This window comes from Danio rerio, chromosome 5, assembly GCF_052040795.2.
Source record: "Danio rerio strain M-AB ecotype USA chromosome 5, GRCz13ab, whole genome shotgun sequence".
NCBI classification, from domain to species: Eukaryota; Metazoa; Chordata; class Actinopteri; order Cypriniformes; family Danionidae; genus Danio; species Danio rerio.
Window position 1 is genome coordinate 193,201 of NC_141025.1, and position 14,711 is coordinate 207,911.

Sequence of the window (14,711 nt, forward strand, 5' to 3'; positions counted from 1 at the left end):
TTTTCATGAGGTTAAGCTGAAAATGATGATCTTTCATCCAGCGTGAAAAGTCCAACAGGCAGGCTGAGATGCAAGCGGGAACCGCGGGATCATCAGGGTGAAAAGAGAGGTATAGCTGGGTATCATCAGCATAGCAGTGGTAGGAGAATCCATGTTTCTGGATGACTGATCCTAAAGATGTTGTGTTGATGGAGAAGAGAAGTGGCCCAAGAACAGAGCCCTAAGGTACCCCAGTGTTTAGATGCTGTAGGTTGGACACCTCTCCCCTCTAAGACACCATGAATGACCTGTCAGAGAGGTAAGATCTGAACCATTGAATAACAGTGCCTGCAACGCCCAGTGACTCAAGCGTAGATAGCAGGATCTGGTGGTTTATAGTGTCAAAAGCAGCTGATAAATCCAGCAAGATGAGGACTAATGATTTAGAGTCTGCTTTAGCCAGTCTGAGATCCTCCACCACAGAGAGCAGGGCAGTCTCAATTGAGTGGCCTTTCTTAAAGCCAGATTGCTTGTTGTCCATGAGGTTGTTTTAAGTAAAGCCTGGGTCAAGTAATCGTGCCATTCGCACGGCTTTTGGTCCCGCCCAGACTCGTCAGCGCTACCAAGCCGACCAATCACAAAGCTTTCACTACGCGGTTGCGACGTGTAGTTACATTTTTTTGAGAAAGCACGTCAGTGACACCGACAGCCACGGCGAAGGGCTATGCGTCAATGCCGTAGCATACGCGTGCGATTGACACAGAAGTATAAATCAGCCTTTAGAAAGTCCAGGACTTGATTGAACACTACTTTCTCCAATGTCTTGGCCCTAAATGGAAGCAGGAATACCAGTCTGTGGTTTTCAAGTAGCGTTTGATCCAGGTTGGGTTTCTTTAGCAGTGGGGTTACCCTTGCCTGCTTAAATGAAGTGGGGAATAAACCAGAGTCAAGAGATGTGTAGATTATGCCAGTCAGTGTTGGTATGACTGCAAGGGAGATGGCTTGCAATAGATGAGTGGGATTGGGATCAAGCGGACAGGTGGTTGCTTGGCTAGATAGCACTTTTACTAGAGTTTGGTCACCTCCGACTAAGAGAGCTGAGAAAAAAAGGTTAGTGTGTGTAGTGATAGTGGTATATCTTGCCTTTTTGTTACTGATTTTTACCGTTTTGGTGCAAAAGAATGTAGCAAAGTCATCAGTAGTAAGTGTGGAGGATTCGGGTGGAGGAGGAGGATAGAGGAGGGAGGAAAATGTTTTAAAAAGTAAGCGAGAATTGGTGGCATTGTTGATTTTCTGACGGAAGTATGTCTGTTTTGCAAAAGTAACATCAGCTGAGAAAGAGGACAGAAGAGTTTTGTATGTTTTGAGCTGTGCAGGATGTTTAGTTTTCCGCCAAATTCTCTCTGCAGCGCAAAGTTTTGAGCGAAGCTCATGGAGAACAGAAAGCCAGGGTGCAGGAGGACTGGCACGGGCTGGCCTGGATGTAACAGGACATAGTCTGTCTAGACATGATGCTAGTGTGGAGCAGAGTGTATCAGTGGCACTGTTCGTATCAAGTGTAGAGTTTGCAAGATGGAGGAAGAGAGTCTGAAACAATGGTGAATAGTCTATTGGGTGAGAGAGAGCATAGGTTTCTGCGAAGGGCAACTAGTGTTGGAGTGTGTGGCGGCTCAGGAGTAATGTGGATGTTGAGAGACAATAGGAAATGATTTTTAGGGATAGTTTACAGTTTAACCCAAAAAATTACCAGTCTGGTAGATGAAGAAGAGCCGGAGTCAGAGATTTTAAAAAAATTAATTAAGTTTACTGAAGATAGTTTGCAGTTTCATTCGCAGAAGCCAGCTTCAACACTCGCAATGAGTTCCTAGGCCGCTCTGCTTACAGTTTCAACAATCGAACAATTAAACTCTTTACATAAGTCCAGAAAGGGTGGGATCCAGGTAAACAGTTCTCATTGGTTACAACAGAAATAGACAATTCTAAATACATGCGTCAAAGAAACATAGTATCTACTTCCAGATATGGATGGCCTTAATGCATGCGTCAAAGAAAGCATTGTATCTGTCTCCAGATGGCGACCTGTTGCCTAGAGGTGAGGTCGCCCTAAGTTATTAGGAGCTGATCTCCGACCTGTAAAAAGCTAAACCAGCAACACAATAGACACAAAAGACCATCTGTGTTAAAGACTCAAGGATGTTTCTTGTACGTTCAGCTGTGTTATCAGGCTGGTTCAAGACTGTTTCCATCAACAGTCTGCTGCAATATCTTTACTACACACAGTCTATCTCCACACAAAAAGGAGTTACATTAAAATTAATTATACTCAAAAACAGATCAATCAAACAGCTATAATATTATAGGCAATATCAGGACAACTAGAACAGGTGTCTTCTTCCCTGTATTGGGAGAGAGAGAGAGAGAGATCTCCATGACCTATGACCTGGTTTGTGTGTCTCCTGAAAACAAAGTTAAAATAGACAGGCAAAAAGAGAAACAAGGACATAGAACATTCTTGCAGTAAGCAGTTTTAACTTACTCATTAGTTAAAATCAATTCACAGTTAAATACTGAGAAACAGAATGATGAAAAGGATAAACGTTGGTCCATGATGAGACGGATTGGAAAGCAGAAATCCGAATCCTTCAGATCTGATGTGTATAGAGGAGTTACTAGTGTTTGATCAGCGATGCTGATTTGTGAGTAGCAGAAGTGCTCTTTTGAGGTCAAGAGGCAAGCAGAGTCCTGAAGTCAGCAGCTTCAGGTCTTTTAATGTGAATGTTCAAATCACCTAGCACCAACAAGGGAGTGTCATAATCAGAAAAAGATGAGAGAAGAACATCCAGTTCATCTAAGAAGGACCCTAATGTACCCGGTGGGCGGTAGATGACAACCACATTTATGTAGAAGGGGTGGATAATGGATACTGCATGGAATTCAAAGGAGCTGATTGTTGGCAGGGACGGTCTCAATGAATTTCCATTGGAAATCAGTAGTCCAGTCCCACCCCCTCTCCCTGTCTGACAAGGAGTATGGGAAAAAGAGAAATTAGCAAAAGGAGCTGCATGTGTAGCAGTGTCCTCCGGTCTCAAACCAGGTCTCAGAGCCATGAAATTATAGTCAGAATGCGAAGCTATGGAGGTAATAAAATCTGCTTTGTTAGAAGCAGATTGACAATTCCAGAGGCCCACGGAGAGAGAGTTGTGAAATAGCAATTACATGTATTGAACGAAGGTTGTGAGGATTACACTTGCAGCGTACCTCCTGTGCTTTGCAAATGTTAGTAACAACAGGAATTAGTAAACATAATAAAAGTGCAATGAAAACAATAATAAGTGCAAAAATAACGCAAAATAAGTACTCAGGTGCTTTGTCGGTGTCTTTGCTTGGTGGAGTCGCGCAGGTAGCGTCGATGGCGAAGGTAGAGTCGATGGTCTTTACACTCAGTCTTCACACAAGCCTGCCGCAACTGCTGCCGCGGTGAGACTAGCTGCTTATACACTCCTGAGCGCTTTGATGATTGGATTCAGCGTGACACACACCGAGAGTAAAAACACCTGAAACTGCGGTGGGGGGCGCGAAACAGTCCGCACTCGACACACAAGCTCTTACAGTAACCAAGGAAACAGTGGGAAAACTTTACTAATACCATACACAGAGCTGAAAACAATTTTAAATGTCCTACAACCTAAAACAACTCTAAGTGTCCTCAAACCATACACAACAACTGAAAACAAGTATAAATGTACTTACACGATGTTGGTCTCGTTGCTAATGTGCTTCTCCAATTCATTACAATTTATTTTAAAAATTTCTTTTTATTTTAAAAATTGTATGCAAAGAATGTCCACAGAAAAAAGACACTTATACAGGTTTTAAAAACTTGGTGTCAATAATCTTCACTTTAGGGTGAACTTGCCTTTAAAAATCGCTGATTAAACTCCAACTCATTTTGCCATCATGTGAAAACAGTTGGGCCTCCTACAGTAGCTTGAGTCTTCTCCTTTGTTATTTAAAGCATACACATTACATGATGGTTGCTGTGAAGAGTCAGTTACAACAATAAAAATATTGTAAGCTATTGAAAAAAAAAAATATATATATATATATATATATATATATATATATATATATATATATATACACACACATACATACATACATATATATATATATATATATATATATATATATATATATATATATATATATATATATATATATATATATATATATATATATATATATATATATACGCACAAATGTAAATATATATCTTTTTATATTTTCTTCGATTATTTGTCGGTTAGCGCAAATTTAAGATTTGCATTATGAGATAACATTAGCTTACTAGTAACCTGTGGGGGGCGGGCAGGGGCTGCATACTTTTAGAAGCACATTTTAACATATACATGTCAAAATACTTAAACAATTGTTCGATGTCATTTGTTTTCTTGCATCAGTCTGCTGTCTTCATAAACAAGATAATTAAATAACTTAAACTCAAAATAATCTTCCATGTTCGTTTATTGGACAAGTTGTACTGGTGTAGGAGAACACATTTCTAACATTCACGTACATCAAGGCACATTGTTGCACCTGTTCACTTTAACAGACAGGCCTACTGCTGTGGTCAATTTATTTTGCCCTCCCATTGCTTTACAATCATGTTTCTGAAAATTTTTACAGTGTTTCCTAAAAAAACAATGATTCTGGAGTCATAATAAGTTCTATTTATTGTTTATTTCATGAATAAAAGCTGCTTTTAATTTAAATAAAAATAAGGTCAGTATTATTAGCCTCCTTAAGAACATTTACTGTATATTTTTGATTTCCACAACAAATCTGTTACAAAATCAATTGACTATTTATTTCAACTTCCGTAGTTAACTGATTAAGTCTAAACTTTAACCTGACTAAAAGACTATAAAATACTTGAAGGGGCTTTGTCTGAATACAACGGTCATGCAAAATAACTAGTAAAATGTTCTGCACTGACTGTCAGCATGGGGAAGACAAAACAGTAGATATTAGAAACGAGTTGGTTAAACTATTATGTTTAAAAATGTGTTGTAAATAAATCATGTGTTGTAGACGCCAATCAGAAATGAATGAAGGCAAAACTAAACCAGTTGAATATGACTGACATGAGCTGACTGAAAACTACATTTGATCAATGTCTTACATCTGTTCATTGGTACTTGCTGACTATTTGTAAATTCAAGACTGCATTTCCTAACCGAGCCGTCAAATGTGTCATTAAGTTTGACATGTTTCCCCCTTATGCCGAGTTTAGACTGCGTGATTTTAGCCCCGATTTTGGCTCGCCGACAGGTTTTGAGAAATCGCTGACATGCCTGAAATCACAGGCAAATCGCTGCTCGTGCACGTGAGTGACAATCACACAGTTTGAACAATCAAAGGCGCGATCTGAGAGAATCGCAGATGAGTCGCCGATGCCCGCGAGATATTTGGCATGCTAAATATCTAGAGCTGTCAGCGATTCAAATCATGCCGTGTGAATTGAGTTATGACTGAAAATAACATCAGCGATCTCCTACAGCCAATAGGAGAGCAGCATTCACTTGCGTGTGAGTATACCTGCTGCAGGCCAGCGGGAGGCTGGGGGAGAAGGTAAAGCGCTCTTTTTCGGTTTATTTGGACCCACGAAATGGAGGAAAAACTAGTGGAGGTTTGACAGGACTCAGGAGCAACCGTGTCTGTTTGACGTTTCATACAGAAAGAAATTAGTTTATTATCAACGTTGAGGAGAAATGGCTAATTCCCTTTAAACCCAGGTGAGCAAACATGTACATGTTCTACCCCAATAAAGGCTTCTTTCTCGTTATGTTGTTAATAAAAAAAGACATACTACGTGTTTTTGGCTGTGAGACGTAGTTGGACGAAGTTATCGGTGATTCTTCCTATAGTAGTCATGAAATGTGAATGTCCCTGTCGCCGATCCATCTTGCAGTGTGAACAAAGCAGCGATGAAAATCATGCAGTCTGAACTCGGCATTACATGCAACTTTTGTAAAGACAGTTGCTGTGTAAGAATCCTTGCTTGTAAAATACACTTTAGAATGCTTAGTTTAAGCAAATTGGATAAACGTGATCAAGCGTGTTGACCTGAATGAAGAGTGACACATTTGACGGCTCAAAGGCAGAGGAATGCCTCTCTCTTGTGCTCTAGGTGTCACGAGCAATCGCTCCCTCGGGCACTTCCTCTGCTTTCGTGGCACTTTTCTTTCTGACAGTGCTGCACGCATCAGTTCCCCACATTCGTCAGAATTTGACACCCAAATTGACACATAAATAAAAGATTAAACTTCAGTCATGTTCATGTTGTGAAACACTATCAAAATGTCCACTGTTGATGATATTAGACTTCCGTTTTCAAATAGCGGTTTTAACACTTTTTATATATAGTTAGCGCTCAACTATGCAGAGACCATTTTTAATCAAAAATCTAGTGCACATAGTTTTACGTTAGGAAATGCAGTCTTGAATTTACAAATAGTCAGCAAGTACCAATGAACAGATGTAAGACATTGATCAAATGTAGTTTTCAGTCAGCTCATGTCAGTCATATTCAACTGGTTTAGTTTTGCCTTCATTCATTTCTGATTGGCGTCTACAACACATGATTTATTTACAACACATTTTTAAACATAATAGTTTAACCAACTCGTTTCTAATATCTACTGTTTTGTCTTCCCCATGCTGACAGTCAGTGCAGAACATTTTACTAGTTATTTTGCATGACCGTTGTATTCAGACAAAGCCCCTTCAAGTATTTTATAGTCTTTTAGTCAGGTTAAAGTTTAGACTTAATCAGTTAACTACGGAAGTTGAAATAAATAGTCAATTGATTTTGTAACAGATTTGTTGTGGAAATCAAAAATATACAGTAAATGTTCTTAAGGAGGCTAATAATACTGACCTTATTTTTATTTAAATTAAAAGCAGCTTTTATTCATGAAATAAACAATAAATAGAACTTATTATGACTCCAGAATCATTGTTTTTTTAGGAAACACTGTAAAAATTTTCAGAAACATGATTGTAAAGCAATGGGAGGGCAAAATAAATTGACCACAGCAGTAGGCCTGTCTGTTAAAGTGAACAGGTGCAACAATGTGCCTTGATGTACGTGAATGTTAGAAATGTGTTCTCCTACACCAGTACAACTTGTCCAATAAACGAACATGGAAGATTATTTTGAGTGTTTTGTCACCGGTATCGTTTTAAAAGAATCGATTTAGCACTGGTATAAAAAAAAAAAAAAAAAACACAAATGATACCCAACCCTACTTTGCAGTTACCTTGTCACTAACAGCTAGAGCAAGAAACAGCGCACTGGAAATACCAGCGGATGATTAGAATGCTGACAACGGTAAACAAACATTAATAGAAAAATTAGACTGTGTTTTTAAAAGAAGAAAAAGATCGACAGTACGAAGCGCGCACAGAGTTTGACCTGATTACAAAAGAAAGCAGCGTTTCCAAGGTGGATTACATTGTTGAGCTCGAACGTCGATACAACAGGCTACTAAAGTTCAAAATTGAGCTCCTAGATGCTGTACTAGATTTGAAATTACTCGATACTGCCAGTCTTATTGTTAAAGAGAAACAATTGTCGCTAACAGCTTGACCCACTATTTCTTTCACCAACATAAAATCAACCTTAAAAAGATTTAATGGAAATAGCATTAATTCACCACAAGAGGGCGCCAGTACTTTGCAGAACGCAGATGATGCTTACTACATAAGATAGTCAGGCAAACGGGGAACTAAGCTCAATACTACACACCAATTCTAAACTGTGGCTCAAGGTACAAATCCCCTTAATAAATATGACAGAAGAACAAAATATGCTACTGTTGAAAATACACAGGAAATTTAGACATGCTTCAGCCGATAGACTAAAAACATTACTGGCCTGCTCAGCTGATCATGCTGATGAAAGCAACACTATTCTCAAGAACATTGTGAAGAACTGTGATACATGCAGTAGATACAGTAAGCCAAAACATAAACCTGTTGCAGGTTTGCCTATGGCATCAACATATGAGACTGGCAGTGGACTTGCATCAGCTTGGGCCTGGAATATGGTATTTGCATTCTATTGACCACTTCACACGCTTCAGTGCAGGGAGTATCGTCACCTCAAAAAACCCAAGAGAGATAGAGAAGCACTTGATTCACTGTTGGATAAGTGTTCATGGTCCTTGATGCAGACTGTTTAGTGACAACGGAGGTGAATAATGAAGAAATCAGGTATTTGGCTGAGCATTTTAACATTGAAGTAAAAAAAAACTGCAGCCTACATGCCCATGGAGCAATGGCTTTTTAGAAAAGCATAATCAGACCCTCAATGAAATTTTGCTGAAGGTGAAAAAGGACAACTGTTACTGGAAAACAGCCCCTGACTGGGCATTGATGGCTAAGAACGCTATGCATAATGTGCACTGTTTCAGCCCTAACAAGCTAGTGCTTGGACAAAACCTGAATTTACCTTCAGTGCTCATTAGTAAGCCACCAACTCTGGAAACAAGTACAAGTAGCATTAACAGAAGCCAAATGCTCAGAAAGATTCAGAAGAGCACTTCGTAAGCAACTAAGACCTGTTCATGACATAGAGGAGACGGGGGACAAAGTATATTACAAGAGAATAGACTGCTGTGAGCGGAAAGGTCCAGGTGTGGTGTTAGGCCAAGATGGTGTGGTTGTATTTGTCAGGCATGGTGGAATCTATGTGCAGGTGCATCATAATAGACTAAGAAAGGTGGATGAACAACTAGCAGAACTGGAGGAGACAGAAATGCAAACAAAAGAAACTTCCAGAGGAAGACCAGCAGCAGATCTCAATAGCCGTGTTTCCACTATCGCGCCTAAAGAGAGCGAGCCAAGGCCAGACACGTTTCCACTGTCACTTCCGGGGCTTTCTTGGGGTCAGCGGCCGGCCTTTTTCATCCCGCCAAATACCTTGGGCTAAAGAGTGCCAGCTGGGGCTTGGGGGCAGAGTAAAAGGAGAGGCGGGCACAGTTTTCTGATCGCACACAAGTACATGCGCCAAACAAATAAATAAATAAATAAGGGAAAGAAAACATCTAGCCTTATGGGGTATTTTTGCGTATGATCACCCTTATGTTTCCCTTTTAAATGCAAGGGTGTTGCATAAAATATTTTTAATTTATAGTGACATTTCTGCGTCCTCACTGATGTTTCAATAACGCATAACAATCTTTACACCGTATTAAAAACACAGCAGACACTAAAGGTTTTCGAGACCTTTTGTCAAGTTTAGAAGGTGTATTTGTGCATGTTTGAATGCCTGTATGTGTGTGTGAGACCGAGAAAAAGAGCGCTCCCTTTACAGCTGTGTTGATGCTGCGCGGCTTTTTACATTTCTTTTATTTTGGAGATAATACTACACAACATGAATACAACAGAAAGACATAAAACTGAACAAATTACGTGCCCACTTTCGTAGCCTTTAAACAATATAGTGTCATACCTTGATAAAATAGCCTAAACTGTTTTGAAATAAAATTTAAAGAATTACAAATATCGTATATAGTAATATTGCATTAAATAAATAAACCAATAGAAAATAAACAAAAGCTAGCTAGAACAATGTAGGTAGCCTATATACAATACATAAATCAAACCGTTAGTTTTAAAGCCACAAAACTTTCATTTTACAAAGGCTTTAGACATTTTTCCTATTTAGGGATTTTAGATATTTTCTAACAACAATAAACACCGGAGAGGTTTGAAATATTATTTATTAAGTATTTGGATACGATGATATTAATCAAATCGTGCAAACAGAGCATTTTTGGGGTGAGTGAAAGCAGAATCTAGCCTACTTTTTTTTCTGTCACCCAGTCCTGCGCAACGCGGCTTTAAACGCATCGGGGAAAACTGCAAGTACAAAATGAGTTCCATATCCTCACACAAGTGTTTATGTTTTTATATGATATGGGCTAATTAATAAATGAAACTTTAAATGTAGAGCTTTAGTGAATACCTGCTGAGCGCAACAAATATGGCTATATTTTTTTAGGCTACTTGCTCTTATGTGCTGAAACACTTAACACGACGTCTATCAAAACAAGGATGTCATAAAATACATTTCATACCTAGTTAAAACTGAGAATTTCTGTGGCTTTATATTATGGAAGGTGCGCTCACTGTGCTGGGTCCCTCCGTTAGTGGCGAGAGCACTCGATGCACAATGCCAACAGTCAGTCGGTGAGTAAAACAAATGTAATGAATGGAAATACACAGGTCTGTGCGTATAGACAATGTACTGCTGTACAGTAACGGGTCATTTGTTTGTTTGGGTTGTCTTCATTTTGTGATGATTCCATGGTGTGCTTTATCTGGCTGATTCCCGCTAAAGTGGGCGGGTTGTGTGACGTTTTATTCGGGGGTCATTCTGGGGGCGATGTTTGCGTGACGCGCTGCGAGCTACTAGCCCGACAGTGGAAACTCAACATAATTTTGGCCTCATTACTCATCTTCCGGGCGATTGGCACGGCCCGATAAAAGCCCTGGCTCGCACTGGCCCGATAGTGTAAATGCGGCTTATGAAACAAAGTGAAGATGAGCAAACATCAAACAGTGCTGAAGATGGCAGTGTATCTCCTGCATCAGAGCTGCCCAGAGGGGATAATCTTGCTCAGGCACAGATGCCAAAGTATGCTCTCAGTCTGAGAGACTCAGAGAGAGACTGTATGGATATATACATTAAAAGCAACCAGAGACTCAGAGAGAGACTTTTTGGATATATACATTTAAAGCAACCAGATTTCCAGGTTTGAATGGTGAATTAGATTTCTCTTCTTTTTTGCAAAACAGTTTTTCTATAGTTTCCCAGAGATGGGTTGCAGCTGGAGGGGCATCCGCTGCGTGGGAAGTTGCTGGATGGGTTGGCGGTTCATTCCGCTGTGGTGACCCCGGATTAATAAAGGGACTAAGCCGATAAGAAAATGAATGAATAAATTTTTCTATAGATGCTTTACAGATTGTCATTATACATTGATGTATGTGTTTGTGTATATATATATATATATATATATATATATATATATATATATATATATATATATAAAATGTATTTACCATATATATATTAATTTTCTCTCTCTTTTCCCATATATGCAAGTGGGTGTTTGTGTATCTATGCCGAATTTATGATGGTAGTAGAGTTTGTTTGTTAAATTATTTGAGTGCCATTTTAGATGTTTAAATGAGTCATATGACCGTAGTACTCAAAAGAGACTCTAGACGCACTTGATCACTGTTACCCTGATGAAGGCAGACTTCTGCCGAAACGCGTAGGTTTTTAGAGATTTAGCCATGTGAATAAAGGCTTTTTAATTTTTTCACTTTATTCGAGTGCCTTGGACTGATTCTTGTTGCTAATATGACGTATTGTTGATATTTTATTTAATTATTTTATATAAATATCTTTTTTTAATTTTTTTTTCTACAATTATTTTCTGTGTACTGCTTTTTTATATTATATGTATGTCACTTTGTTAACTTTATAACTGCTTTGGCAATACATTTGTAACAATTGTCATGCCAATAAAGCAATTATTGAATTGAATTGAGAGAGAGAGAGACGTGCACCAACTGACCAGCAGTTTGCCAGTAAGGTCTACATTCTTGCTGCCGTATTGCGAGAGCCGACCAGATTTCTTGCGGTGCATGAATGAATTTCCGAAAAAAAACGCAGCAGCGGTCGGTAACTGGTGCAATTTGAAAGGGATCGGGCTCACAGTCAAACAATATCACTCCCGAGCCAACAAGCATGCGCACATCCACATGGATGCTGCTTTTGTGTGTTTTAATAAGAAAAAGAGCATAGTGCTGTGCGTCTCTCTCTGTGTGTGTGTGTGTGTGTGTGTGTGTGTGTGTGTGTGTGTGTAAGAATAAGAGAGAAAGAGAGAGAGCTTAAGTGCTGTGTCTCTCTCTGTGTGTGTGTGTGTGTGTGTGTGAAAGAGAAAGAGAGAGTGTAAGTGCTGTGTCTCTCTCTCTGTGTGTGTGTGTGTGTGTGTGTGTGTGTGTGTGTGTGTGTGAAAGAGAAAGCGAGAGTGTAAGTGCTGTGTGTCTCTCTCTGTGTGTGTGTGTGTGTGTGTGTGTGTAAAATCTGAACATATCAGGGCTCGAAATTGCGACCATAAAATTGCGACCAGTTTTTACTGCAAAATGTTCACCACATGCCCAGATTTGGGAGACATTTACGCAGAATGCATCTCTGCACTTGAAACGTGAAACGCAGCGCTCAGGAATGGGTTAAAACAGTTGTCGTGTCAACTTACTGAAGTAAACAAAGCCAAGTTCACAATGCTTGCCCCACCTACACGCTCTTCTTATTGGCCCACTGCTCTAGCACTGAAATATCAGCTGTCAATCACTCAGTCAATGCCTTCTGGCTTGGGATGACAGAAAGCTACTACCGCGAAACATTGTAAAGCGCTGAAGATGAGAATGAAGATAACACTGACAGATTTTGTTTTAGAAACCATCTAGTCACAAATAATGACACATCTTACTAGTGATCATGTGCTGAATGTTAGTCCACCATCTACCCTTTTCCAGGAGTGGATAAAAGACTTCCGTTGGCTTCAACTCTGCTATGTAAAGTCTGTGGGATGGAGTTTTCAGGTAACTGTTTGCCACATCTAACATGAGAGCTTCTGTTTAATCCTTCATATAATCGCCAGATGCTGTCCGCCGTGCAACTGGCAGCTATATGTCAAATGTAACACCACGTACACCATCGCAAACGGCCTTACACTGACTAAACTAACATCGCTACTCATGAAAACTATTGCTATTAACATGTATGCATATAATAAGGTACAGTACATGTCAAAAACATCAGTGCAATATCAGACAGCACCCGTGAGAACAGCACAGTTATATCCTTAACAGATTTAGTCATGTCCAGCAGTGTGTGCAGGGCCGGTGAGCGCTCTGTGTACCTTTTGGTCACTCAGTTATGTTAAAAAAAATCATTTTCTTATGATTAAGGGATTTCGTTGAGACATATTTTCTTCACGCTTGCATAAATATTTTTTGGCTTGTTAGTTTGATTACTGCTGATTTCAAACGCAATACATGTTTGTATAACACTTGTAGTAAACGGTGCTTATAAGAGCGACTAAATTTTGGCTGATGCGCCTAAATTTTTAAAGTAAACCACATAACCAAGCAAAAAGGTTAATTTCAAGCCCTGCATATATTATGAAGGAATAATGTTTGACATTGACACAGGAGCAGATGTTACGGTGGTAAATCAGCAGAAACTGCGTTTGATGTTAAAGGCTTCAGAGGTAATGTGGAAAGACATACAGTTTATGATTTAATAATTTGTAAATTTAATCAAGATTCTAATAACTTAATCACAACAAAATATGCAGGCACAAGGCACAATATTGTAAAGCTGAGAAATAGACTGGTTAAAACGAGTAAGCTTTGAGCAGGAAATAAAGAGACTGAAACCAGTAGAGCAGAGCCTATTAAAGTCACTAAGATATGAGCAAAATATCAAATGAATGCTGCTAGAAGTAAAAATGATTGAAAATAAACTGATAAATGGCAGTGTGAAATCAAAGGTGGTAATCCAGCACAGCAGAGACAATACCCTATTAATAAAAGAGTTCTGTCAGAAATATTATTTCAATAGAGGAATTACAGCAAAAAGGTATAATAGAAGTTGTTAATGCACAAAAATATTCCCCTACACAAGCGGTTTACAAAACCAGATGGAGGGTGGAGGTTAGAAACACATTATAAGGCATTAAACAAACAATTACAGAGAAGATTTCTCTTAAATGCACGAGATGCTACAGGAGCAGCCCCGGAGTAAAAATGTTAAAAAAAGATGTTGCAAATGAATTTTGGTCTGTGCCGTTAGGGCCTGAGAGCAGAGCTCTCACAGCATTTACCTTTGATAATGAACTGTGTACATCAGGGTTCAACGCTAGGAATATTTACTACTGGCCCAATCGGGCCAGTGGTTCAGATTTTTACTTGCTCTGACAAAATTTTCTCTAGCCCCACCAAAAAAAGTTATCCATTTAGTTATTCAGCATAACTTTTCTTTGACAATTTAAAAATGATTTAATTTAAACACAATACTGATTAAGTCAAGTGAATGGTTTAGTTGAAAACTACAACAATTTTATGTTTTTGGTTTGTTTAACCCACCAAAATGCCTAATTTTAGAAAACGGCTCATTACATCAGTCTATAATACTGTCTACATTTTTATTTTACATTTTCTTGTAAACCTAGATTTAAAATGCTTTTCACTTCTTGTTCTTGCTTGATCAGTCATCATAATAATCATATTAGCCTATGTTTTAATCAATTATGGTCTGAGTTTTTTTTTTTTTTTAAATGTAGACTAAGAATGCTAAAGAAAGGGGGTCCGTGCAGGGGTGCATTTCTCGTCACAACACCGGGGCCGCAGTCGAAATGAACAAAACAAATGAACAAAACAATTGGCCTAATACAAAATATATGACTAAAATACAAACATTATCAGATGGTAATTGAGCAATTATTTTCAGTCAACAGATAAACAGCACGTGGTAATATTTCAGCATGCTTTCACTTTCAATTAAACATGAATTGCACATTTGATGAAAGAAATGACATGCTGCCCAACCGATCATTCTGTCTTCATTTAGCCGTATATATGGCCATTAC